Here is a 27,499-nt window from a genome sequence, read left to right as displayed (position 1 = left end):
AAGATTTTAAGAAAAAAATCGTCGTTAAGTTTAAGGAAGGAAGAGTTATTTATCTTCATTATAAGAATCAGATGGAAAAATAAAAAGGTAAAGAAAGGTAAAACTGAAATAAAAATAAAATAAAATTGGAGAAAACAAAGAAGAAAATAATAGAAATAAATACCGAAATGAAAATTCCTTTAAAATTTATGTAAGTACATAAATTAAGTTAAATACTATGTAATGCACCCATTTAAATATAATTAATCAACGTCTTTTACAAAAAAAAAAAAACATTACTCAAGTACAAATAAAAAAAAGACAATAATAATACGGCCAGGAAGAAGAAGAATAATGACTAAAAGTGGAGCAGTGACAAGGAAAGAGGGACAAAGCAGGGAGTGTTTTGGCCAGAGATCCACTACTGGTGTCAGTGCTGAGAAGCGAAACCACAAGAGATTACGAGGTAACCTACAGCAGTGTTGTCACTAAACACATAAATATACCTCCCCTACCAAAGAAACAACGGAGTTGTGGGTGGTTTTGATACTAATAGTAATGCTGGTGGTGGAGTGTTATATTAGATGGACGTACTATGCACATTAACTACATTACGGGTACGCCCTTTTCTTTAGTTACCCCTTAGAATTTCAGTTAGTATATATATAATATGCATATGAGTATATGGTAGCTCAAAACCTATGCTAAAACAACCTTCTACTCGACGGAATATTTCATGTCACTTAAACTAAATTAAATACCAAACATTTCGGTCATTAATTAACTTACCTTTACAATACTCGTACACAAATATATATATTACAACTGCCATTTACAGCATTCATACACGAGTTAGGTATCCGTTTACATTGTGTTTCTATCATTATATAACTTTTATCTATTGTCCAGAAGGAAACCCTCTCTAAAATAATATTTTGTACCAAATTTTTCTTAATTTATTTTTTTACCGATGTAATCTTTTACTAAAACAATTCCCAACGAATAAAAATATAATTAAATGCTGAATTCAGAAATTAGATTTGAAATTACATTCAAAGAATTATGCGATGAAATCTGATTAAAATTTTATGTTCTTTGATAGTAATAATAAATTTTAATTTTTCTTTCATAAGAATGTATCTTATCATAATATTAAATAACTTAATAATAAAATTTATATTATTTAAAATATAAATATTTACTCGTACAATATAATAATACACAAAGTGTGATCAAAAACCTTGATACTTTATATATACAGAAATAATTAATCCATTTAGTTCAATGACTTAATTTCAATGTAGGCCCAATATAATGTAGCACACTTATCCCAGGGATGTTCCAATGTTGAAAGCATTTTTCAAAGTCATTCTTATTAAGTACCGTAGATTTACGGTACTTATTAACCTATTTCTTTTGATCTCTTTTCTATCTTCAAATCTCTTTCCTAAGAAAGAAATTTTAAGATTTGAAAAGAGCCAAAAATCCTAAGGAATTACGTTTGGGGAGTAAAGTCCCTACTCAAGTTATTCAATCCCGTATTCTGCCAAGAATCTCTAGATAAGTTATGATGACCGAGACGGAGCGTTGTCGTGAAGAATTTTTTATTCCTCATTGTTCCAAATTTGTAGTCTCTTACATCAAACAGCATCTTTTACCCGACGAAGAACAGTTATCAGGTACTGTTTAATATCTTGTCCTTGAAGAGTATATTCATGATGATCCATGGTTTGATAATAAACAAAAATTGAAAACACAGTGTAAGACTTTAACGTTACCCACATATACACACATTTTAATGTAAAACAATTATTTTATTTCAATATAATATTTTTTTAGTTTATTTAATTCAATTATTCTAACTAAAGCGCGCGCGCAAACCGTATTTAATTCGTGCAGTTGTGGCGGTACTAGCGGTGACGGTCGGCACAAACTAAACTAATGTAATTTTACAACTTCCATAGAAAAAAATTTCGCTTGTATGGTCGGCAGGCAGGTGTAGCCGGAAGGCTTAGCGTGTTTGGTGCCGACTCAATTGGGCGATCTGGTTTGAGACCCAGCCAGACAGAGTTAATTGTTTACACTTTAAATATTATTCATAGATTTAATTCTACCGCTCACAACAAAGCAAACGATTATAACAGCATTTTTTGGGGTAAGAGTGTGATATTGCAAAACGTTTTTTGCAAATATTGTTATTTTTTAATCGTTAAATAAAATATGACCTTAATTAGGTGAAATCTTGAGATAGTGAGGATGGCCAGTCTCACCCTCTTGAACTTTTAAGTTTAAAATTTAGTGACATCAATGCTTCATATATAGAATTAATCTGGCCAAGTATGGAGTTACAGTTCCAAAAGTACTAGGAGTTATACTTTTCAAATTGTAGGTAAGTGGAAATTTAATTTATACAACTGTATAATCGAGTTATGGCCAAAAATTAATGTAATTAGATGTCTGTTTTCATGTCCTCCATTACGTTCAATTCGATGAAATATTAATTGTTTTTATTTATTGTTAAATTAGTATCAGATTAATTAATTTTTCACAATAATAGACCTAATAATTATGACACAAAATTACATCAATTTTCTCCCATAACTCAACTATTTGTTAACCAATTTTCAAAAATAAAATGTCATTTTGTTCAAAATAAAAGCCTTAATATTTTAGTAAAACAGAAATTTAAATAAAACTAATATTTATGAAGATATAACGGATTGAAAAATAAACATGGCTGCTATTTTGTAATTTGTGAAGGTATTTCCTGATTTTTTTTCTAATTTTAAAACTTTATTACCAAGACGCTTACCAAGTATTAATGTGAATCGTCTATCCGAACTTGAAGTATAGATTATTATATAAAAATAAAAAAATAGTGGACAGTGGGAGAACGAAGGAGAAATTGTCATTTTTCCTAAAAATATTTTTTGTTTAGTTTTACAAGTAGAATCCGAAAAAGTATAGGCAACTCACCATTTTATAAACACCCTATTACTTTCCGGTCTATATACCTAGAATTAAACTATATTAAAGGTAAAATATGGTGATCATGTCAAAAATGGATGTATCAGCTTTACGTTTTAAAGACAAACTAATTCATCTAGACTCTTTTTTTAACCGCCGAGACCAACGTTAGGTTTTGCTTCAGAGGATGAGAGGAATGATTTGTAGCGTGTAAAAATGCCATGCGTGATCGAGATTCGAACCCGGGACCTTCGGATGAAAGGTTGAGGCACTACCACTCGCGCCATGGAGGCCGGTAATTCATCTAGACTTGTGATGCGTAACCGTTTTAGCTCCACCATCCTCAAAAAGGAAAAAAATTATATAAGAATATTATTTCCATGGCATTTGTAGCGTGTAAAAATGCCATGCGTGACCGAGATTCGAACCCGGGACCTGCGGATGAAAGGCTGAGACGCTACCACTCGCGCCATGGAGGCCGGTAATTCATCTAGACCAGTGATGCGTAACCGTTTTAGATCCACGATCCTCAAAAAGGAAAAAAAGTATATAAGAATACTTCGCGACTCCTCAATTCCAACCCAATGAAACCTAGTTAAAACTATTTAGTTGCGTTGTTTGCGACGGGAATGTACATGCTTTTTTAAAGTACATAAACATGAGCAATTTACAGGTTTCAACTTGATGTATACGTGCTCCTTGTAATTTGGTCTGGTTTTATGTTATTCAGCGTGAGAGCGTCACATTCGAACATGCGTATGATACGTTTGAACACGTTGTGCTCTAAGCAATATAAAAAGAAAATATTTCTTCTTTTCCATAGAGAAAGTTATCATGGGAGAAAGTACCCCGTTATTGGAGCTACGAGGTGAATTAATAATATTTTCCGGGATAAACAAACGCCATTCTCAATGTGTTTTGCAGAGTAATGAGTATATGTTGGTTTTGGCTTACTTAGCTGATGTATTTTTAAATTTAAACGACTTGAATATGAAATTACAAAGACGTGATAAGAAAATTTTATTAATGACAAACAAAATTCATTCTTTCATTAAAAAACTTGATATCTGAATTATTCGCCTTCAAAGCAAAACTTTTGATATGTTTCCACTCACTTCCAATTATACTGAGAAAAATTTGGATGAAAAAGACACTATTTTCACCGCAAATTGGATAGCATGAAAATACATTTGCGTAAACTAGAAATTCAGTTGGCGTTGTATTTCCTGGAAGAAAATAATAATTTGTCCAAGAGATGGCTATTGAATCCATTTAGTGAAAACGTTGTTGCAACTGAAAAGTTACTAGTACAGATTCACGACCAGCTCATAGAAATATCTGCCGATAAAACGTTAAAAGTACAATTTATATCCGAAGATTTAGATACGTTTTGGCTTGCTAGTCAAAGTGAATATGGAAGTTTAGTCACAGAAGAAATGAAAATATTATTCCCTTCCGCCACGTCTAACCTCTGTGAAAATGGTTTTTCATGCTTATTTGCGATGGCAGCTAAATATAAAAACCGTCTTTTATCATTTGAAAACGATTTGCTTTTGTGTGTTTTTTTACAAAGATTCACGTATTGAGAAACTTATAAATAAAAAACAAAAGCAAACATTTCATTAATTTATTTTCTGCACATGTGTACTTTTAAATGTAAGTAAAATGTTTGTAATAAATAATTTTTTTTCTCATAAAATGATTTCATTATTGTCTTTTTGTAAAGTTGTAGGCTAACTTCGCGACCTCCCTTTCATATCATCTTGACCCCCAGGTGATTTATACCGAAAAAAGGCATATGCACGTATGATATATGTACTACGTGTGTCGCATTATTTTTGATTTTATATCTCAAGGTTGATCAAACCGTTTTTTTTCAGATTAAGTTCAAACATTTCTATATACGGGGAACTAATTATATTAATTTTTTCAAAATTCGTAAACAGGGTAGTGTGATATCGCGAAAAAACCAGTTTCGATTTACTTCTGAGACATTTAAGAGTAAACTCCCCAAAAGGTTTCAAAAAATCAATCTCTACCTCTTACAACTATAATTTGTTTTGTTCTTTTGCTCTATCTCTCTTCGATTTAAATATTTTTTAAAGAAACGTCTAGATTTTTTTTTTAATTACAGATTCTGGACTTAAAATGCAGAAAAGGTTTTCGAAAATTTTCCTTTTCTTATTTTAACATTTATTAAATGGGGATTAGATTTAGAAATAAATTTACTAAAGCAAACTTTTTAAGCTTAATCTAATATATATATTTTTTTATTAGGGACCATTTCTTTATTAATAAATTTTTCCAAAATTTTCACTACAGAATGAGGAAGCTCCTAAAATCAAATATTATTTATTCAAAATTTGGAGTTCTGTTTCTTAAATTTTATTTTGGTAATCATGACCTAACCAGCGTCGTAGGATATTAATCCAGTTTTTATATGTATACACAAACAAATGAAATTATTTTTTGACTTTTGGAAGTGTACATATAAATAATGAATTTTTAATTCTATTAAAGATTAATTTTTTATTCATATTAAGTTTGTAATCCAGTAAATTAAACTCTTTATTATTAAATAATTGATTAAAACGTTATTAATTTCCTTTGATTTACAGCTTTGTTAAGCAAACTTGAGAGGTTCCCGGATAGGGTGTTGAGTAAATTCGTCTAATTTCAAAGTGAGAGTTTAATACCATTAAAGGATTCCATGTTGTAGATAATTTTGTTGAATAATCTAATTATATACATACACAGTATATGATAAAATACTGCGTATAAACTTTGATTGGGAATTGAAAGAGTAAATCCATGCAAGGTACCATGCATGGGTTACCAAGATTTTATAAAACGTAAAATTTTTTGGAGATTAAATTATTATTTAATCTCTTATTTGTAATAAAGTAATCTGTTTGATTTATATGCTAGTTAAAAATTTTTGTTTTGTTTTTTCGATTTGTTTAAAATATATATAAATATGCGTAGCATCCCTGTCGCGACTTCGCTCGCTATGGTTAAATGCGTTTACCGTCGCAGACAATTAATTTTAATATTATATTTTTTTCAAGTAATCGGAGGCAGTGCAGCCAGTCGAGTCACACAGACACAGACACAGACACAGACACGTACTCAGACACAGACACGTGCTCAGACACGTCCTCAGTCATAGAAACGTACTCAGACACATAGACACAGACATAGAAACGTACTCAGACACATAGACACAGACAAATACTCAGAAACAGACGCATACTCAGACACATACTCAGATACAGACATAGACATATACTCAGACACAGACAGACACAGACTCAGACACATACAGACTCAGACTTTGAAAACAGACACATACTCAGAAACAGACTCAGACACAATCGCAGACACAAATCTAGCAACAGCGAAGATTTGCCGGGCCTGCTAGTATATTATATAAATAATTAAAATTATAATAAATTACTAAATAAAAAAAAAAAATATTTTGTGATGTAAGGTATCAGTCCTGTATTTTTTTAATTTAATCTTAGTTTCAACAGTTGTGTGTACTTCGCGTCTTTAGCTTTTGGTCTCACGCTTCGGTATAAATTATAGAGTTTCTTGAAAAACTTACGCCTAAATCTTTCTCGTTGAAGTAAGAAAAAGTTTTCCATAATACTTGAATAGAGTTACACATATTTAAAAGGAACATAAACAGTGATTTTATATTGCGTTAAGTTTATCAAAAAAAAAGTTATTCATAAAATATAGTCAAAGAATAAAAATTTTCTCACATGAATTTACAATAGTATAAAGAATAACAAATTTAGTAAGTATATTAAATCATCAATATTTAAGGAATTAAATTTTAGAAAGTATTGAAAATAAAAAAAAAAAAAAGAAAAAGAAAACTAAATGACTTATATGAATCAGAGGAATGAAAATATATAATGTACATCGAGGCAAAATATTGGTGCAGGTAGAAATCAAACAACCGAATATAAAACAAAACAAAAATTACAATAATCCACCGTTGTATGAAGAAGATTGGATGATCCTTTAAGATTATAAAATTTAATTGCCTATTAATATATTTAAAAAAAAAAAAAAATTAAATGAATCGGAGATCAATTTAATAGGTTTTAATTATGCATAAACCATTCAAATTCATGAACACAACATCCTCAAAGTAAGACAACTGTTTTGATTTAGACAATCATCGAGTTGAGATTTTACGTTTTCAATCACAGAATGTAACATACTCGGACAAATTTTGTTAATTTCGTGACGATTTTTTTCTTTAAGCTATTGAAATATTTCCACAAAAAAATATTATATGCTATCAAACCGGCGATCTCACGGTTCAAGGAATGTCGTCGTTTGTGAAGATAACATCGTCTAGAAACAATCGTTTAACTGCATTCATTTATCATCAATCATTACCATACCATACTGAAAACTTTTCTAGATTAATTGAGATTTCTCCCCTATTTGAGAAAAAATAAAAATTCTACAATCATTGGGACTTATTGTTCTAACGTGACAGTAACATTTCCGTAATTAAAAAAAAAAAATACAAAACAAGTTTTAAATCTATTAAAGATTATAAAACATGACTAGTAAAAAACCTACAAAAAAAAATAGAGTTCGCCACTTATCGATTGAAATCGGAAACTTCTGGGAACGGTTTTTGAAATTCCCATTTGATTTTCAAATGAGGGCATACTGAGAGCGTTAGGCGTGCAGATGACAAACATTGCTCTTTAATATAGGATAATTAGTAATACTTTTAAATGTATTTAACCATATATATATATATATATATATTAGTGTGTGTGTGTGTGTGTGTGTGTGTGTGTGTGTGTGTGTGTAGCCTATAACACTTCCGGTAACATACGGATTCCAATGCGGGGTCATACATCTAAATCGGTTCAGTCGTTGAGATGCTATAGTGAAACATATACATACTCCCTAAATACATTCCACTCCTTTTTTTGTAATGTAAAATAAGATATAAATATTAAAAAAAAAAACGACTGCCGGAAAAAACATTGCTAACAAACATTGCACTTTTTATTCTGATTTTGTTCCATTGTGATTTTGTATTACACTAGCAAACAGCCCGTTTGAATTTTGAAAATCGGAAGGTTGGTTGCGAAGAAATAAAAATATTTCCGAATAACTTTGATTTGCTAGATCGAAAGGAGTGTGCCTGATGCATGTAAAAGTTACCCTTCAACCTAATAACAAATACCCTGTTTGAATTTTGAAAATCGGACGATTGTTTGCAGAGACATAATAAGAACAGCCCATTGCATCACCCAAAACAGGACTCCAGGGGCATCCTATTTGTTATCATTTGATGGTGATGATTGGTCTAGCCTTGTACGAGGTGCACACATCACCACACCCCTGTAGCCTAACACCCCTTACTGCGCCCAACCGACTACATCTATACCCCCTCCAACTCCTCCCTTTCGGGGTCAGACAGGAATTGAAGCATTACCACGGCTCCGGCGGGTGCCTTTGGACTCATGGGATTCAGAGTACCCGTGCGTCATCACCGTCGCCGATCCACGCAATTGCGGACCAGCGACAGCTCAGCAGGGAGTTGTCCTTCATCCCTTCGTCATCCGGTCGTGCTCTTCTGCCTCTCTCTGAGGACTTTTCCCAGAAACTATCATTCCGCTGACGGCACAGTAGAAATCCTACCGAGTACCCAGCTCAGTAAGTCAGAATTCCAGTTCTCTATTTACTCTATTCTCTTCTATTTACTTCGTACCGAGAATATTTGCTACCGTACTTGATATCAGTTTTCATTGTCTAGTTTCTTTCATTCTAAACAAGGGTCTAGAAACACTGAAATACTAAAGCAAAGCTGTTCGAATTTTAAAATCTGCCATTAGAGAATTTATCTTGATATTCAATACATGCAGTTAAAATATTTCGACTGCAATATTCATAAATGAAAAGTAACATCTGCATATCCTTCATTTGAAATTATAAAACTAGTTTTATAAAGTGATTTTCAAACAGTGTAATTTCCTGAAAATTTATAAATTATTCGCATTCAATACGAATTTTAACTGTTGATCAGTTATTAGCCAACATACAAAATAACAATTTTTTAATTTAATTTTTCAAAATTATTTGTAAACAACTAATTTTCGTTTTAGTTTTCCAGCGAAGGTAGTTAGAATAGCTAAAGTATGCTGATCATATAAAAAATTGGGTATCTGATTTTTCGCAAATCTTTTTGTTTTAGGGTCTAACTAGACCCCATCGAGACCAAAAAATCTCAAGATTGATCGAACAGTTTTCTTCAAACTTGGCTCAAATATATTTATATACAGTGTATTGATCATATAATTTTTTTTCAAAATTCGTTAAGGGGATGGTGGGATATCACGAAAAAACCAATTTCTATTTACTTTAGAGACATTTCAGAGTAAAATTTATTAAAGCAAATTTGTTAACTTACAACGTATAAATAAATAATCCCTAAAAGGTTTCAAAAAATCAACCAATTTCAATTTCACCTATTACAATTGTAATATATTGGTTTTGTTCTATACTCCATCTTACTTCGATTTAAATATTTTTTTAAAGTTTATACTTCATATAAAGCTATCAAGAATGTTTACAATTTTCTTAAATTGTAGTCCCGAACCTAAAATTCAGAAATGGTTTTTGAAAATTTTTTAAATTATTTTAATCTGTATTAAAAGGGATGTCAGGTTCAGAGAAAAAATTACTAAATAATATTTGGTAAGTTTAAATTATGTATGAATATTTTTCTTTAAATTTTTTCCTTACCTCAATAAAGTTATATTCCGTTTATTTTTTTGGCTCTTACTTCTCTAACTTTTTTTTATTAATAGGCGAAAAAGCTATGCCACTATGAAAAGTCATGCTTTATTTTCTTTTATATTTTTAACATAACATTATGAAATTGAAACAATGCTATTAATCTAACATATCGTAATTATTTTTATTTTTATTTATGTTTAACGATCAATAATGTTTTCTATATATTTTCCAATATTGATGCGATACTTTTTTCGTTTTAAAACTATACTACTTTTCTTCCACTTTTAGACTTTATTTTGTTGACTTTACTTACATAGATTTTCTCAGATATTAAAAATTAAAAATCTTTATTAATTTTATTACTAAATTGAATTTGTTAATTGGCAATTTAATGAACATCAAAACTTAAAGAAAAAAATTTTCCCATAAGAACTGTTATGTTTTATAATAATTTTTTTCAAAAATGACCAGGAATACAGTTCTGGGATCAGGATTATTACCATATGAAATAAAATTCTACCCTATTAATCTAAGTATCAAGAATTTCAGTAAGGCTTCATTTTACCCTTAGAATCAGAATGAAATTATTTAGTAAGTTTTATAACTTTAAAAACTTTCCAAAGCCGTGTTTATACGATTTCTTTCTTTATTTGAACTTGTTTTTTCTTAAGACATTCTTTATAAGCATAAATTATGTCATTACCTTATACCAGAAAAAAATATTGTTATAATGACACCTATATAATGAACTGATATTTATTTTTTCTGAATAAAGGTTTCCTTTATTTATTAATCTGTTTCATACGCTTTCCTTAAACCAGATATCCTTTTTAATAACTTCTCATTTATTTTATGACCCTATATTAATTCTTAATTAAAATTCGTCTTCGCTTATCGCTAACTCGTAATTAGACGTAGATAATTAATACCATTTATAGACGTATGAAATGAGAAACAGTTATACGATTTTAATGAACGACAATTTATTGCACAATGATTATACGATATGAGAATTAAAGTTAAATGAGGAAAATATGTGACAGACTGCTGGATTAGTTGTGGGAGGGGGTAAAGAAGGATATAGTGCGAACATGCTATAGAGCCAAAACAGCTGCAATTACAATGAAATATATTAAAAGAGGAATTTGGTGCAGTAAATACAGCGTGACCTAATAACGTTTTGAAGCGGTGAAGGCATCAAGTGGAATCGTTAAAGAGAGTAAAGATGGTATGGGTTGTAGTCGGAAAGGATGTGAAGGATTAAAGGGTGAGAGAGAGTGAGTAAAAGAGAATGAGAGAGAGTGAGGGAGTGAGTGAATGAGTGTGAAAGAGAGAAAGAGAATCATTCTGTGTTCTCAAAATTGTTTTCAGCGATACTGCTGTGGTGGCACTCAGAGCAGTTCTGTACTAGATAAAGCAGTACAGGCGGGCGTCCCCGGTTTCAAGTCTCTTACATAGACTACAGACCAACCTTTTGAAATCGTAATTGCAATTGCTTACTAAACGTCTTCATTACATCCATTCAAAACAGATTGCTTGTCTCTTTCATCTCTTCACATACTTTTTCTTATATCTTCATAATGATATTCTCTAATTTAACCTTCAATTTAATTTTTTGAAAAATATTTCTTAAAGATCATTTGCAGTAAATTGAAGAAAGAAAATGAATATAAACATAGAAGCATCAGTGATAAAAAGAGAAAAAAAAACAGGAGGTATAAGGAAAAAATAAATATATACAAATATTAAAAGAAAACGGTCAACAAGTAGGATGTGAAAAGTTAACAAAATAAAAAGAGAACGTAACATATATACCATTTGACTTTTGTTAAATTACGTCACCGCAACTTCTATTGAAAAATTAAACCGGTGGTTTACTTTAACTAGTGGTTTCTGTTAACCGGTGGTTATAAGATAAAGGGTTCAAAGAAATACTAAAAGAATTGCTGATAAAGTACTGCATGTCTTTCCCAGTTACAGCAAAAAAAATTATATTTATGTACATATATACGAGGTGTGATCAAAAAATACGGTGAATGAATTTTTATAGCGGCAACTGCTGACGCTACATCCATACGCTGTAATTTGTCCGATAGCGTGATCAACTGAGACAGGCAGGGACAAGTTGTAACACGTTCGAGCTTGCCAGTCAGCTGCCAGAGCCGCTAGAGTGAGGTTGTGTTTATCGTGTCTGTCGCGTAACATGGATTTTGAACAACGCATTAACATTAAGTTTTGTTTTAAGTTGCAAAAGAGTGCCAAAGAAGCTCACGAAATGTTAAAATCGGTGTACGGCGATAATGTGGTAACTTTGAAGACTGTGTACAAGTGGTACGACCGATTTAAAAATGGAAATGAGTCTGTTGAAGACGAGCAGCGTGCGGGACGTCCAGCAACCTCAAAAACAGTTGAAAATGTGCAAAAAGTGGAAACAATGGTTCGTTCAAACAGGCGAATGACTATTAGAGAGCTATCGGAAGACCTTAAAATCTCGTACGGGGATCCGTTCAAAGCATTTTAACTAATGAATTGCAAATGAGACGAGTGAGTGCAAAATTTGCGCAAGACTTTTGAGTGATGAACAGAAGGAAAATCATGTGTCAATTTGCACGGAGTTGAAGGGTAATCTTCATCCAGATCCGGACTTCATGGCCAAAATTGTAACTGGAGATGAAATTTGGGGCTATGGCTATGACCCTGAGACCAAAATGCAAAGTTCCCAATGGAAAACCAGTTCATCTCCTCGCCCTAAAAAGGCACGTCAGTCAAAATCCAACATCAAGGTCATGCTCGTTGTTTTTTTCGATAGTGAGGGCATAGTGCGATCAGAGTTCGTTCCAAGGGGAACAATTGTAAACTCTGAATTTTATAAGGGTGTACTGCAACGTTTGCGAAACGACGTACGATGAAAGCGACCAGAAAAATGGACCAATCAAATATTTATTCAACTATTAATTCAAGAGTCTTACCTAAAATATTAAGATAGAGAAAAAGTGCCTTTATTACTCTTTAAATAAACATAAGTCATATATATCTAATACTATGTTTTTTAAATTTCTATGACGTAACCATCAACCAATCAGTAAAACCAAAATAACTTTCTTAATAAGTAAATTATCGAATTTCTTTAAAGTACCTATTATTATTTGGATAAGAGCCTTTGGGTTCTGAAGACAAAAAACATCATACCTTCTTAATAGGCAGAGTATCTAATCGGTTTAAGGTGGTCGTTAGTCCTCTAAAAATTACTTAAAACTTTGTCTGAAACAATTTTTGATATTACCAACTCAAAATCTTTCTGGAATTCTAAGAAGAAGAGCTTGTCGTGAAATATATGAAACTTTTTTCACATGCAACAACTGTATTGAGTAAATTTGAAGTTTTTCTTAAGTTTAAGGTAGAAATCTTTTTATCTCCTACTTAGCACCGGTGAAATCTACCCCCGCCTTCCGGCGTAACGTAAGGAATTTAAAAAAAATTAAAAGTACATAAAATTCTATTTCATCAATAACTTCTGATATTTTTCAGTTTTTTTTCTTTTAATTGATTTATTGAATTATATTATTAATTGTAAAAATTATTTTACAATCAGAGGTTAATAATTATTAATAAATCAATATACTTAAAAAAAAAAGAAAAAAACCTTAAAAAAAGAAGGAGATGAAGTCTGATTCGAATCGATGTGCCTTCCCCTTGTAAGATCCAAATATTTCATTAATTAAAATTTCATTTGGCTATAACTCTGGAATCAATGAAAATAAGTACCACTTATGATATCGTCAAAAGCTCTCAATGAAGGCTTATTACTGCAGTTAAGTACAAAATCCGATTTTTTTTTTGATTTTGGGCTTTTTTGGACACATTTTTGGTTGTCGATCGCAATCAAAAGGGGAGGTCCACAACTAGATGTTATAGCAGTCTTAAATTCAAAATTTCAACATCCTACGGTTAATCGTTTTAGAGTTATGCGATATACGTACTACTCGAAATGGATTCAGGGTTGGTCAAAATTTCCGTTGAAATCTGAAAAATGAAATTTTTCGCGACCACAATACTTCCTTCATAAAAGGATGTAAAAATAGAAAAGAAGGATAATGAGCTGAACTATTTTGTTCACAACTTAACAAACCAAAAATTACAACATTCCATTTTTTGACATTGCAATTGTTAAATATTTTAATTATGTTACCTATTTGAATATATTTTAATTTCAGTTAGTCAGTATTAGGATAATAATCATAAGCAAATTTGGAGGCGTAACATATTTCTCAAAAGTTGAACTCGATAGAAATACAGAAAGAAAAACGTGTTTTTATTATTAACATCAATCTTCCACGATCTCACAACCACGAATATTAGAACGCATGAAAGAAAACCGATGTGTGTGAACACAGAATTCGATTTGTTAAAATAAACGATACGAAAAAACCCAACCGAAACCATATCGTGTGAACTGGGCCTAAGGGCTGCCATGATGAGCCACAGCGCAGTAAACGTGGATAATGTAATAAGCGTGATATTGGGTGAAAGAGATGCTTGGACGAGAGTGACGACTGCGGTGTCAGCCATAATTAGAAACAAGGCAGCAGAGGAGAGGGGCAGGCAGACTGGAAGACTGCAGTTGATCTGAGGCGGAGGGACCGATGCCAACCCACCGGGTTGGTCTAGTGGTAAAAGCATCTTCCCATATCAGCTGATTTGGAAGTCGAGAGTTCCAGCGTTCAAGTCCTAGTAAAGACAGTTATTTTTACATGGATTTGAATACTAGATCGTGGATACCGGTGTTCTTTGGTGGTTGGGTTTCAATTAACCACACATCTCAGGAATGGTCGAAATGAGAATGTACAAGACTAACACTTCATTTACACTCATACATATCATCCTCATTCATCCCCTGAAGAATTATCTAAACGGTAGTTACCGGAGGCTAAACAGGAAAAAAAAGGAGAGACCGATGCCGGACGGCTATGGGCTGCCAGCCTTAGAGGGTGGGCGGCGAGGGCTCCCGTCGTTCGCCGATGATCCCCTAGGGACGTCTCTCTGGCTATTCTAATTCGGTGACAAGAGCGGCCGGGTGGTTGCGCAGGGGCTGTGTACATACCGTGTGGATTAGGTCTGTCCCCTGCGTGACTAGTTTTCTATCCTGTCCCCTGCGTGGGAGGTTTTTTAACGGGTTTGAGCCCCGCACTTGCCGTCAGAGCGGGCTTGGCGGCGGCTGGCAGAGCTTTTTCCTCCTCCTACGGAAATCAATAAAAGAAACATACAAAAAAAAGGAAGTCATGCGGTGTCCACATCTGATTTTTTTAAGTAAAGATTAAATTATTAAAAACTGTCATTTAGAGATTAATGTAACATTTAGATACTCAAATTCCTCCACTCATAGCCATCAAAATAGTTCTATCATCGAGGTTATAACGTGGTGGTAGGATTGAAATGAAGAGACGTGTTTATTTAATATAACTTCTAGTTAGTAATATTTTCACTAAACACAACCCTCCCCCCACACACACAGACACACACGCACCAACGCGTACACAATATGTATATCTTGAACAATAGACCGCGAAAATGTGGCAACAGTAAGCATAGTGGTGTATAGTGTTAATATAAAGTGACATGGGGCTATAAACAGAATTTACATTGAGAGGGAGAGAGAATACGAGAATATAAGGAAAGAGAAAGAGAAATATATATTAGTATATGAGTAAGAGAGAGCAAGACAGAGATTACTGCTGTCATCTGTTGTTACAAGCTATATTAAACACGCAAAACAAATTAGGGTCATTTATAATAACAAGCACAATAACTATAGCAACATTTACAATAATAATACTAATAATAATAGTAATAATATTAACAATAAACATTGACAAATTGAATAAATTAACTAAATAAACTGGAAAAAATAAATAAATTTATGTATGAAATTTCGAGATAATTGATTTGAACTAGTATAAGTTAATTAAACAATTTATTTTAAAAAATTAAAAAAAAATAGATATTTGAAACAATAAATAATTTGAACGACAAAACCGAACCTGATTTAAAATATACAACATTTTCAGAACTTATATTTCCTTTATTCTTGCGAATATTTTCAGTGACTGATATTTTTCTTTTTCTGTTAGCCTCCGGAACTACCGTAAGGTATTACTTCAGACGATGAATGAGGATGATAAGTAGGAATGTAAATGAAGAGTAGTCTTGTACTGCCTCAAGTCGACCATTCCTGAGGTGTATGGTTAATTGAAACTCAACCACCAAAGAACAATAGTACCCACAATCTAGTATTCAAATTCGTTTAAAAGTTTTTTTTTTTTTTGGAGGGCGAAAAACGCCTACGCGTTATCATCCCCGAAATTTTTTTTTATAAAAAAAATAAAAGAAACTAAGACTAGTCTAAAAAATAAATAAAACTTAATAAAAGTCCGAGATAGGTGTAAACAGCCCATTCTCGAAGAGTAGAAAAACTAAAAAAAACTAACATAAAATTTAAAATTAGGTTAAAAACTAAAATAATAAAAATGAAATAAAACTTAAAAATAATATCACTAAAACCTTACAACTAACATCATAATCGGAGTCTTAAAAATAACATAAATTTATTTAAAAGTAAAAATAATAACAAAAACTATATAAAGTTTAACAAAGTCCGACAGGGAGTGTAATAGGCTCCCTTCTCGGATAACAGAATCAAAAACACGAGCCACAAAGATTAAAATAAAAAATATAATTATTAAAAACTTTTCCAATACAAAACATAAGCAACAATATTAAATATTTTGTATAAATCCAGAACTACGCAAAAATGGAAATATCCGGTCTAAAACTTCATTATCATTGCTCAAGACAGTTTAAATTTACGACGCAACGCCGCATATAAAAGTAACTGCCTTCACTAGGATTTGAACCTTAGAACTCTCGATTTCGAAATCAGCTGATTTGTAATGACGAGTTGGTCACTAGACCAACCCGGTGGATCAGAAACTGACATTGGGCAACAATATTATTACAAGTTAAGAAGTCATTTACGTAATAAATAAGCACGAAGATTTTGTTGTATTTGAATTGTTTCTATTCACTAACTATACTGTTATATATTAAAATATTTCATAAAATTTAAGTATTTTAATTTGTAAATAATCAATGGATAAAGTCTTTACTTGATGAAAAACCATCATAACAAAATATGTTTTCATTTTTCTTTTGTTATATTAATTTTGGCTCTTTGTATATACGTATTTAAAGAATGAAGTTTGATTTGTTTCTATGAAATGATCAGTAAATGTTGACTGTAAATTATTACGGAGAGCTTTTAATTTGAGAGATTCGTCGTACCAAATATCACTTCAGTAGAAGTTGTTTAACAAATAGTATATAACATTCTGCAGTATGATCGCTTTAGTTTATATATTTTATATACATATGCTTATTACGTTATTGTATTCTGTGCCTTTAAAGGATAAAGTGAACGTACATTTTTAATTATTTTAGCTTTTTTCGTTTAGGTTTTATTAATATAAGCTACTAAGATAATACAACAAAAAAAAATATATAAAAATAAATAATTAAAATCGTTTTTTATAACTATTTCTATTTATTTTCTATATCTGGATGTCGATATACATTGAAATCATAATATTATACTATTTTGTGAACGCTAGATATTTTTTGTTAAATTTTTATGTGTATTTTCTCATATAACATGGGTTTATTGAGTAGTCTATGGATATCATATATTTAAAATCAAAGTCTTCACAAATTAAGATGAATTAACGTACTGTAATTGAGGGTATCTGTCATTACGTAATTTCTATACATTATGGAAAGTTTATTTAGCAGTAAAGTTCAATTTCTGTTGTATTTTGTTTATGTATGTTAAAAGTTTATTCGTTTTGTTTTGGGTTGGGTCGTAATGTTACAATAAGTTGGTGTCTTCAACACATCTGTGCCATTACATTATTTTATGAGTAAGTTTGTTGTTGGTGAATGAATCTGCTTGTTTTATTTGTTGTATAAGATATCTGTTAGGATAATGGAAATAACAAAAATTGAAGAGCGTATAAAAAGGGAAATGTGGTTGTTCCCGTTAAATCCCATCAGGGTTAGGAACGGGGGTGGTGTGGCAACCGGAAGCGTCACAAGGGCTTCCCCTACAGGGTTAGGATGTGTATAATATTCCTTTTAAATTTTAAACTAATCTTACTTATTTTTTTAATAAGGTGTAATACGTCTATTAATTAAAAATCCTTTTTTTATCTGTTCTACTTTTAAAAGTAAGTAATGTGTTTCGGAAATTTTATATTTCAAATTTGGTTGAATTTAGTAATAAATTAAGCATTTAAAAAAATTTCATCAACGACGTCACGAGCAGACATAAATATATATATATATATATATATATATTATTTTTATTACTGTAGAATATCTTTAGAAAATTAACACTAAATTTAATTCATTATCACCCTATCAATAACTAATTTCAAAACCACTACCAATTAATTAATTAATTGGTGGTGACCAATCCAATTAATAGGTGGGTGAATTATTATTATTATTATTTTTAATAAGTAAAATGTAATTTAATGTTAATTTATTGTTTAAAATAAAAGAAATGAATTATAAAATGCCAAGAAAAATAAAAATAAATTTAGTAGAAAGTAAAGTAAAAAGAATATATGATGTAAGGGCGCAAGGCTAGTTATGAATGTTGTTGTCTAATCCAGAAAAATGAAAAAGACTGTTTTAATTTCATACTAATCTTAAAAAAGAAGGATAATGGCCATTACTTCTTTCTTTTCTTGTTTAGCCTCCGGTAACTACCGTTTTAGATAATACTTCAGAGGATGAATGAGGATGATATGTATGAGTGTGAATGAAGTGTAGTCTTGTACATTCTCAGTTCGACCATACCCGAGATGTGTGGTTAATTGAAACCCAACCACCAAAGAACACCGGTATCCACGATCTAGTATTGAAATCCGTGTAAAAATAGCTGCGTTTACTAGGAATTGAACGCTGGAACTCTCTCTGGCCATTACTGATGTAAATAAAAATATTCAAAAGTGTCAGGTCATCAAATCATGTTGTATTTTACAAATTGGTTACCCCTTACACTATTGTTGTCTTTAATTGTTCCTGTACCAACCTTAATCATCGGTCTTCTTATTCCTTCCACTTTCCAATCGCTTCTTTCCCTCTTCACCTCTTCAGTACTGTTATTAACGATTCTTTACCTGAGACAACGGGTATAATCCAATTCTTTCCTTGTCTGAACCTTCTGTAGAACTGCTTTACCAATAATAATCCTGCAAGACATTTCTTCATATCTAAACAGATACATCAATTTAATTTTAAATTTTATTTTCATTTAAATTCCTATTTATTAAAATTTATATGCACAACTATAAAATTCATAATTAATCAGTAATCCCTGATGATGGAGGAATAATCCGAAAGCGCTTGGATAGCCAGTACTCACAATCGTTGGCAAATGGATACTCTATTTTTATAAAAAATTGTATAATACTAAAGGTGCCAGATGTTAAGAAAATTCAATCACTTTACCCAGTATATTTTAGCAATGGATTTTTTTTTCATTTTACGAGTTCAAAATAAATAAAATTGGATTTTAAAGTATATTATACTATAAAAATTATTATTTAATAGCAGCAATTTATCATAATTTATAAAATGTTTAAAATGATGTACAGTTCCGTCCTTTTAAAAGGATAATCATACTAATAATAATAATAGTAAAATACTAGGCCTGAATAAGGTAATTATGTCTATTTTAAGTAGGTTACATTTCTGTAATAATATAAAATTTAGTTTCCACATCATTTACTCTCTTTAGAAAATGTCAAGTCAAGAATTTTTAAGATAAAGTGGGATAAATAACAGTAAAGAAAAAAAAAGAAAAGAGATAGAGTAAATGGAAACTGTACTTGTGCGCACGCGCGTTTGTGTATAAGTGTAAGTGTGAAAAGCCAAGAGGAAATTGTGAGAATATGAAAATGTACACTTAATAAAGGCTTTTTTTTTTCCAACGCAGTAATAAAACTGTCTTCGTTCTGATACATTATTATTATTATTTTACAGCTATGTAATATATATGAAAAGTAACAATACAAAAAATATATCTATTCAAACATTTTCACTTAAAAAAATAATTTTATATAACTTAACCCGAAGTTATAGAGTAGTAAATTTTAATAATTTTGACAAAAGGAAAATGTTTTATACCTTTAATATATATAGGTTAAAATTCTGTAACGTACTCCTCATTTTAAAAAGTCAGTTTTAAAAATTACTGATTTTAATATATATTTCATATGTAGAATATTCTGTAATTTTTCTATGTCCATCATCTATTTTTATGTCAGTCTACTCATAAAGGAACTCTCAGTCAAAATTCCAGAAAAAACCGGTCAACGTTAAAATTAATAAATTTTATCCGAAAGGAAACCGCTTTTCGCTTCTTTAAAAAACACTCTTCTGTAAAACACTACATAATTTTTTTTAACTATTTAAAAAAGTTATGTTTTAATTAAAATAATTATCAAGTCCGTCAGTTATTTTGAGTGTTACAAAAATTAATATAATTTTATAAATTATTAAAACTTTTTTTATTTTTCTAATGTGTAGATTGAAATTTGTCCAACTAGAATTGTATCCCAACTACCTATATATATCGTTATCCATTGTCTAGTATTCAAATGTGTAGCCCACCGGGCTGGTCTAGTGGTTAACTCGTCATCGCAAATCAGCTGATTTCGAAGTCGAGAGATGTAAAGTTCAATCTAATAAAAGCGGTTTTTTTTACATAGATTTGAATACTAGATTGTATATACCGGTGTTCTTTGGTGGTTGGGTTTCAATTAACCACACAGCTCAGGAATGGTCGACCTCTTTTTTTTTTTCTCTACTCCCCTGGGCCGGACCGACTTGATGGTATTACGCCACCCAGGGGAGTGTCCGTTACTCTAATAGGCCCTCCCCGCCTACCGGCTATATACCGGCATGGCAGGTCAGGCCTACCGGTGGCTCTTTGAGATTTTTTATTCTCTAATTATGTCCTCTATGGAACCACATCATACCTACAAGTCGTGATGTGACCCCCGGATCTTTCATAATACTCTCTTGTCCCTACAGCACACCCCAAGGAACCCTCAGCGGATCATTGAAACCAGCACACCTAAGCATGCTGGCTCTCACCGCTGAGGCTGTCCACCCAACCTAACATACTAGAAACCCATACTTCATTCTTCTGTTTTAGTACTGTCTTTATATAATCAGCGATCTTCCTCCAGTTCTCCTTACTGCTGAACATGAAATCCATGGTTTCCTTCGGCGTTTTTCCATGAATACCCGCGTCGTGTCTTAGTCTTATCCATTTATTACATACTAAAAACGTACGTTCAGAATCATCGTCCTGTTCGCAGTACATGCACGTGGGTTCATTCCTTCTTCCCACCTTATGGAGATAACCATAATGGAATGGAGAGAACCATAATGGAATGGTCGACCTAAGACTGTACAATACTACATTTACATTCATATATATCATCCTTGTTCATCCTCTGAAGTAATACCTTACGGTGGTTCCGAAGGCTAAACTGAGAAAGATAGAGTATGCAAATACGTTTAAAAGAAACTAACTTATTGAATCTCAGAAACTTCGAATTCGAAAATCAGCTGAAAATACAACTGATCTGCAACTACGAATTGACCAGTAGAGCAACCCAGCGGGATATTTTTATAATAAATTACTTATTATAATATTATTTATTCTAAAAAAAAAGGTGACGTCAAATATTTATATTTAAAGAGTACATTACAAGAGTATAGTTATCTAACTATTTAAATAAAATCTTATTTATACAGTTACTACAAATAAAAAAAAAACGATCTCACCTGTAAGATTTAAATTATGCAATTTCTTGTTATCAAATAACTAAAAGCTAATTGCCCAATTTCAGCTACTGATGAAGAAAACTTTTGTATCTTATGAAAGTTACCTAGTTTGTTTGGGATTCAAACCACAAGCTATCAAATCAAAGTCAGAGAACGCAACCACTTTTGCACGGAGGTCGTCATTTTGTTCATTTTTTGTCAACAATATTATTTTTCATTTTAACACCCTTTTTTAATGCATTTATAAATTCTTAGATTAACATAAATGTGTAATTTATCTATTATACTGTACAGATTGTTTCTAAAAGGTGGGCTGGCTATACTTTTTTCGGATTCTACTTGTTAAACTAAACAAAAAATATCCTTAGGAAAAATTGAAGTTTTTCCTTCGTTCTCCCGCTCCCCCATTTTGTTATTTTTATATAATAATTTATATCTCAAGTTCAGATACACGAATTACATTAATATTTGGTAAGCGCCTTGGTAATAAAGTTTTAAAATTAGCAAAAAATCAGGACTTAATTACCTTCACAAATTAGAAAACAACGGCCATGTTTTATTTTTCAATACGTTATATCTCCATAAATATAAGTTTTATCAAAATGAATGGTTTTGAAAAAAAATAGTAAGCCTTTTATTTTGAATAAAATTATATTTTATTTTTTAAAATCGTTTTAAAAATAGCCGATATAACAATATAATATAAATATATAATTAAATTAATATAACATTTTTTGTACTTTTCAATTTAATCCAAAATCTTTTACAGAGGTTAATAATTATTAATAAATCAATATATTTAAATAAAAAGAAAAAGTTAAAAATAAAGGAGATGAAGTCGAATTCGAACCGATGTGTGTGGAAGACCAAAATATTTCATTAAATAAAATTTTATTTGGATTTAACTCTGGAACCGATGAACGTAAGTACCACTTATCATATATCATTAAAAAGCTTTCAAAAATGGCTTATTACGGCAGTTAAGAAAAAATCCAAAATCCAATTTTTTTTTTGAATTTTGTGGTTTTCGGACGCTTTTAGTTCAGTCGATTGCAATCAAAAGTGGAGTTGCAAAACTAGATGTTACAACAGTTCTAAATCCAAAACTTTAACATCCTACGGCTAATTGTTTTTTAGTTATGCGAGATACATATGTACCTACAGACGTCACGCCGAAACTAGTAAAAATGGATTCAGGGATAGTCAAAAAGAATATTTCCGTTGAAATTTGAAAAGAAAAATTTTTCGCGATTACAATACTTCCTTTACTTGGTACAAGGAAGTAAAAACAGTTTTGTTTATATCAGACAATTTTTTTTATGACAGAAAATATTATTAGTAATGCTATAAGGTGGATAGAACTATATTTATACAAAAATACAGTTACAAAAAATGTATGTTACAAAATGCGTGTGAAAATGTATGACGGTAACATTATATAATTTCGAAAACTCCAGTAAAATTTTATAGAATATATGCCGATAATTTGATAAAGTAAAATATTACTGGTGAAATGGCCCATAAATATTTCTTGCAGATTATGGAGTATACAGTTTTACATACAGTATTAGTGGAATTCTTTCATATTGCTATCTTTTCTTTGTACAACTCGGAGACAGTTTGATGGACGTTGATGTCGGTCGGCGAAGGTTTTTCGCTGAAAACACTTTTAATTTTAGGAAAATTTTATATCATTTATCATGCGACTTTATTCTTTCTTAATTGAATAATTTATATTATTTTCACATATCTGCTTTGTATTTCACTGACATTTTCTGAATGAAGAGTTAAGAGAAGTTATAAATACTCTTCATTATCTAGTTTAAATTTATTTTATCAGAACACTTTCTATACCTTGATGAGAATCCTAGCTTCTTTAAATTTATTTCTATGAGCTTGTTATATTATTTTTTTTTTATTTTATCGTTTAAGAATGTTATAACTTTTTTTTTGTTTTTCATTAGACCTTTGTGAACTCTTGCAGCTATGTCGTCTTATTTAGTGCAAGTATTTTTATATATATTTACGAATTTATGTATGTACGTATGTAATTTATTTATATATTTTTGTACATGCACATTTTATTAAGAATGTTCGTTGAAACCACTCATAATGTACGTTTTTTAATACGATTTACTTGTGGTTTCTTACTCGGAACCGCTTGCAAATAAATAAATTGTGAGGTAAAATAAAAAAAAATTATCAAAACGAATATTTTTTTAACTAAAAATTTGATTCATCGAATTGCCATCGTCGAGATTAACATGCTGTCTTTTTCTGTTTAGCCTCCGGTACCACCGTAAGGTATTACTTCAGAGGATGTGTGAGGATGATATGTACGAATAAGTGTATCTTGTACAGACTCAGGTAAATCATTCCTGAGATGTGTGGTTAATTGAAACCCAACCACTAAAGCACACCGGTATCCACGATCTAGTATTCAAATCCGTATAAAAGTAACTGCCTTTACTTAGATTTTAACCTTAGAACTCTCGACTTTGAAATTAGCTGATTTGTAATCGACGAGTTTAACCGCTAGACCAACCTGGTGGATTTAATGACATGCTACTGAAATATAAAATCACGTGCACTCATTGGGCAAAACATATCAAATCTAAGCGAATGCAGTTAGACCTAAAGTTTAAAAATATTTACTCGCTAATAGGACACAGATCTCGGCTCTTAATAGAAAATGTATATTACTGATTTATAAATCGATCTTGAAACCAGTTTGTACTTACGGGCTTGAATTGTGGGGTACAGCAAGTAATTCAAATATTGACATGCTTGAATGTTATCAGACAAAACTACTGAGTAAGATATTAAACATACCTTAGTATATAAGCAATAAACTCATATATAATGATTTTAAATTACGAACCGTTAGGCAAGAAACCTCTCATATCAGTCAACGATGTCAAAATCGTGTGGATCGGAATTCAAATTATATGGCAGTCAATTTATTGGATAACACCACCAGCGGTTTTTTAAGATTAATGAGATACAATATTCTCGATTTGATATATCGAATCAATTAAGTGGTTTTATAAACAAGCTTTACGAAGTCCTCTTCAATTTCATTTCTTTTAGTTGGTAACTTTTAAGTTACTAACCACTGGGTCTGCAGCTTCTTAATGTTCATTCTAAATTTAGCTTATTTATTTAGTGAGCAATTTTAATTCTCAACAGGTTGTAAAGTTACTGAAACGTTACAAAAAAAAAAACAAACAAATATACTCATGAACTTGGAAATAATTGATGACGTCATAAACTTATTAACATACGCTCCCGATCAGTTGTATTACAAAGCATAAATTTGTGTTTTATATGTATATATATATACATATAAACACAAAACTTTACTCTTAAAATTACCATCATAGAAATATTAAACTTTAATTTACATTAATTTAATTTTCATGATTCTTTATTCATAACAACTACTAATGAAGAAGTATGTATTATTTCCTTTTGATAATAGCAGCCAAATTTATTTACAAATTTCTTAGCAAAAATAAAATTCAATTCTTACAACCTATAAGAATATTTTTTTTCTTAACTTTAAAATGTGCCGGCCAGTATAAGCAGTAAACAAAAAATCTTAAATTAAGAAGTTGCTTGTAACCAGCAAAATTGAAGAAAAAAATTTGAATTTTCTACATCTTGAAAAATATTATGTAAAGCAAAGTAGGGGGAAATAAAAACATAACTGAAAAAATATCAAATAGGCTACATAGGAAATTTTGGACGCTTGACCAGTCACCATTTTGTATAATAGAAATGTAGAAAATTTTGTAGCTTTGTTTTAAATAAGACCTTTAAGTGATGTACAGGTTGTCCCATATAAAACGCAACCCATCAATCACTCATCCATGAAATTTCAAAAGTCAAGCTTACTCCCTTACTCGTTACTGAAATGGGTCCGTCCAACATCTGAACATCGCGGCGACGCAGTAGAACACTACCGATAGTAACAACAATGCAATCGTAACGTTCAGTGTATTGGTAGAGACAAGATGGTGTTTTCGCTAGATGGACGTATTTTCATTGTTGAGTCGTACTTCAGTACGAAATCAATGGTTGCAGTGCAAGATTTGTTTCGCCATAAGTACCCGGATAAACCAGCTCCTAACAAAATATCAGTATTAAGGTTATTTGCAAAATTTAGAGAGACCGGTTCTGTTAATAACAAGGAACACAAAAGATCTGCGTCAGCGTTGAATACAGATACAGTCACTGAAATCAAAGACCGATTACTCGCCTCGCCAAATAAATCGATCAGACGTTTGTCTGCTGAAATTATTTGTCTAAATCGATTGTTCATCGGGCGACCGAATGATTACAATTACGACCTTATCGCATTCAAACGGTTCATCGACTTCTTGAGCCCGACAAAGAAAAACGGCTACAATATTGTCAACGGTTCCGTCAATTTCTGCGTGAGGGAATTAATGTTATGGATTCGTTATTTTTCACAGATGAAGCACGGTTTCATTTGGACGGCTACGTAAACAGCCAAAACAGTAGAATTTGGAGCGCTGAAAATCCCCACGTTTATCACGAAAAACAATTACAACCGCAGAAGTTGGGCGTGTGGTGCGCGATATTTTGGAAGAAAATAATCGGTCCGATTTTTTCGAGAACACCGTTAATGAAGAACGATATCAGGATATTTTATTTCAGTTCATCGCACTCTTGGAAGAGGAAGACAGACACTGCTGGCTACAACATGACGGTGCGACATCGCACTACGCACGTTCAATTTATGATTTCGTTAGAAATTCTTTGGTAATCGTGTTATCGGTCGAGGCTTGTGGCCACCAAGATCTCTAGATTTGACTGCGGCGGATTTTTTTCTACGGGGTTACCTCAAAGAAAAAACCTACAGCAACAAATCACGAACACTTGAACGATTGAAAGTCAATATTGAACAAGCTGTATTAAATATCCAGCCACAAACTTTGAAAAAAGTTGCAAGAAACGCTGTAAAAAGAATTGAAGCTTGTATTCAAGAAGATGGCGGCCACTTCCAACATTTACTCTAAATGTAAGGTAATGGATGGTAATAATAAAAATTACATTTACATTTACACATGCCTTTTTATTATTTCAATACCTACGAATATAAGGTTGGGTTGCGTTTTGTATGGGACACCCTGTATTACTTAATGGATTGGATTTACATTTAAAATGTTCTAATTGCCTTTCTCCTTACAATATATAATATCGACGGGTAAATTTATTCCCAAAGTTACAAAAGCAATTTTTTTAAACAATAAAAAAATCTAATTTTAAAAAATTGGAAAAATTTTTATTTTTCTTCCTTTCTTTGGTTGATAAATTCATTATATAAGCTTCAAATTTACTCATGGGAATATGAAATGTTTGAATTTTGTAGTATATGAAAAATACCATGCCTGAACGTAATTCGACCCCGGAAACTTTCGGATTAAATGCTCATTACGCCATGGATGTCGGCAATATTTTTTGTGCACGTAATTTATCGATATTATCTTTTCTTTGAATTTTTTTAACTGTTTTTTTTTTTTTGTGACGACAATATATACTGTGGAATATCAAATTATATTTATCACTAAAAAGAAGGTGTCACACTAAAATTATATTTAAGATACACCCTACTAATTGCTGCTTAAGGTCCCGGGTTCAAATCTCGGTCAGTTATATTATTTAAACTTCCATTTTCATATTTCTATCTACAAATTTCTTTGTAAGCTTCCGTAGTGAGTAAATTCATAAAAAAATGATTAACAATTATTTTTAAGATACATTGGAAAAAACCGATATATATATATAATAAATAAATAAAATGTAATGTTAGAAAATCAGAAGCGAC

General features: G+C 31.2%; 1 long non-coding RNA gene across 3 annotated transcripts in view; it reads right to left on the bottom strand.

The window, feature by feature from the left end:
* LOC142332316 (uncharacterized) overlaps positions 1-27,499 on the bottom strand; it is a 673,176-nt gene that overhangs the window by 241,741 nt on the left and 403,936 nt on the right. Inside the window, exon 2 of one of the 3 annotated variants that reach the window (XR_012758252.1) lies at positions 18,878-19,058. The exons of the other annotated variants lie outside the window; for them this stretch is intronic. This is a non-coding gene — a long non-coding RNA (uncharacterized LOC142332316). The remainder of the gene's footprint in view (positions 1-18,877; positions 19,059-27,499) is intronic. 3 annotated transcript variants of the gene reach the window in all.

This window comes from Lycorma delicatula, chromosome 11 (assembly GCF_047948215.1).
Source record: "Lycorma delicatula isolate Av1 chromosome 11, ASM4794821v1, whole genome shotgun sequence".
Classification (NCBI taxonomy): domain Eukaryota; kingdom Metazoa; phylum Arthropoda; class Insecta; order Hemiptera; family Fulgoridae; genus Lycorma; species Lycorma delicatula.
Note: the sequence above shows the minus strand (reverse complement) of the source record. Positions and strands in the feature narration are given on the sequence as shown.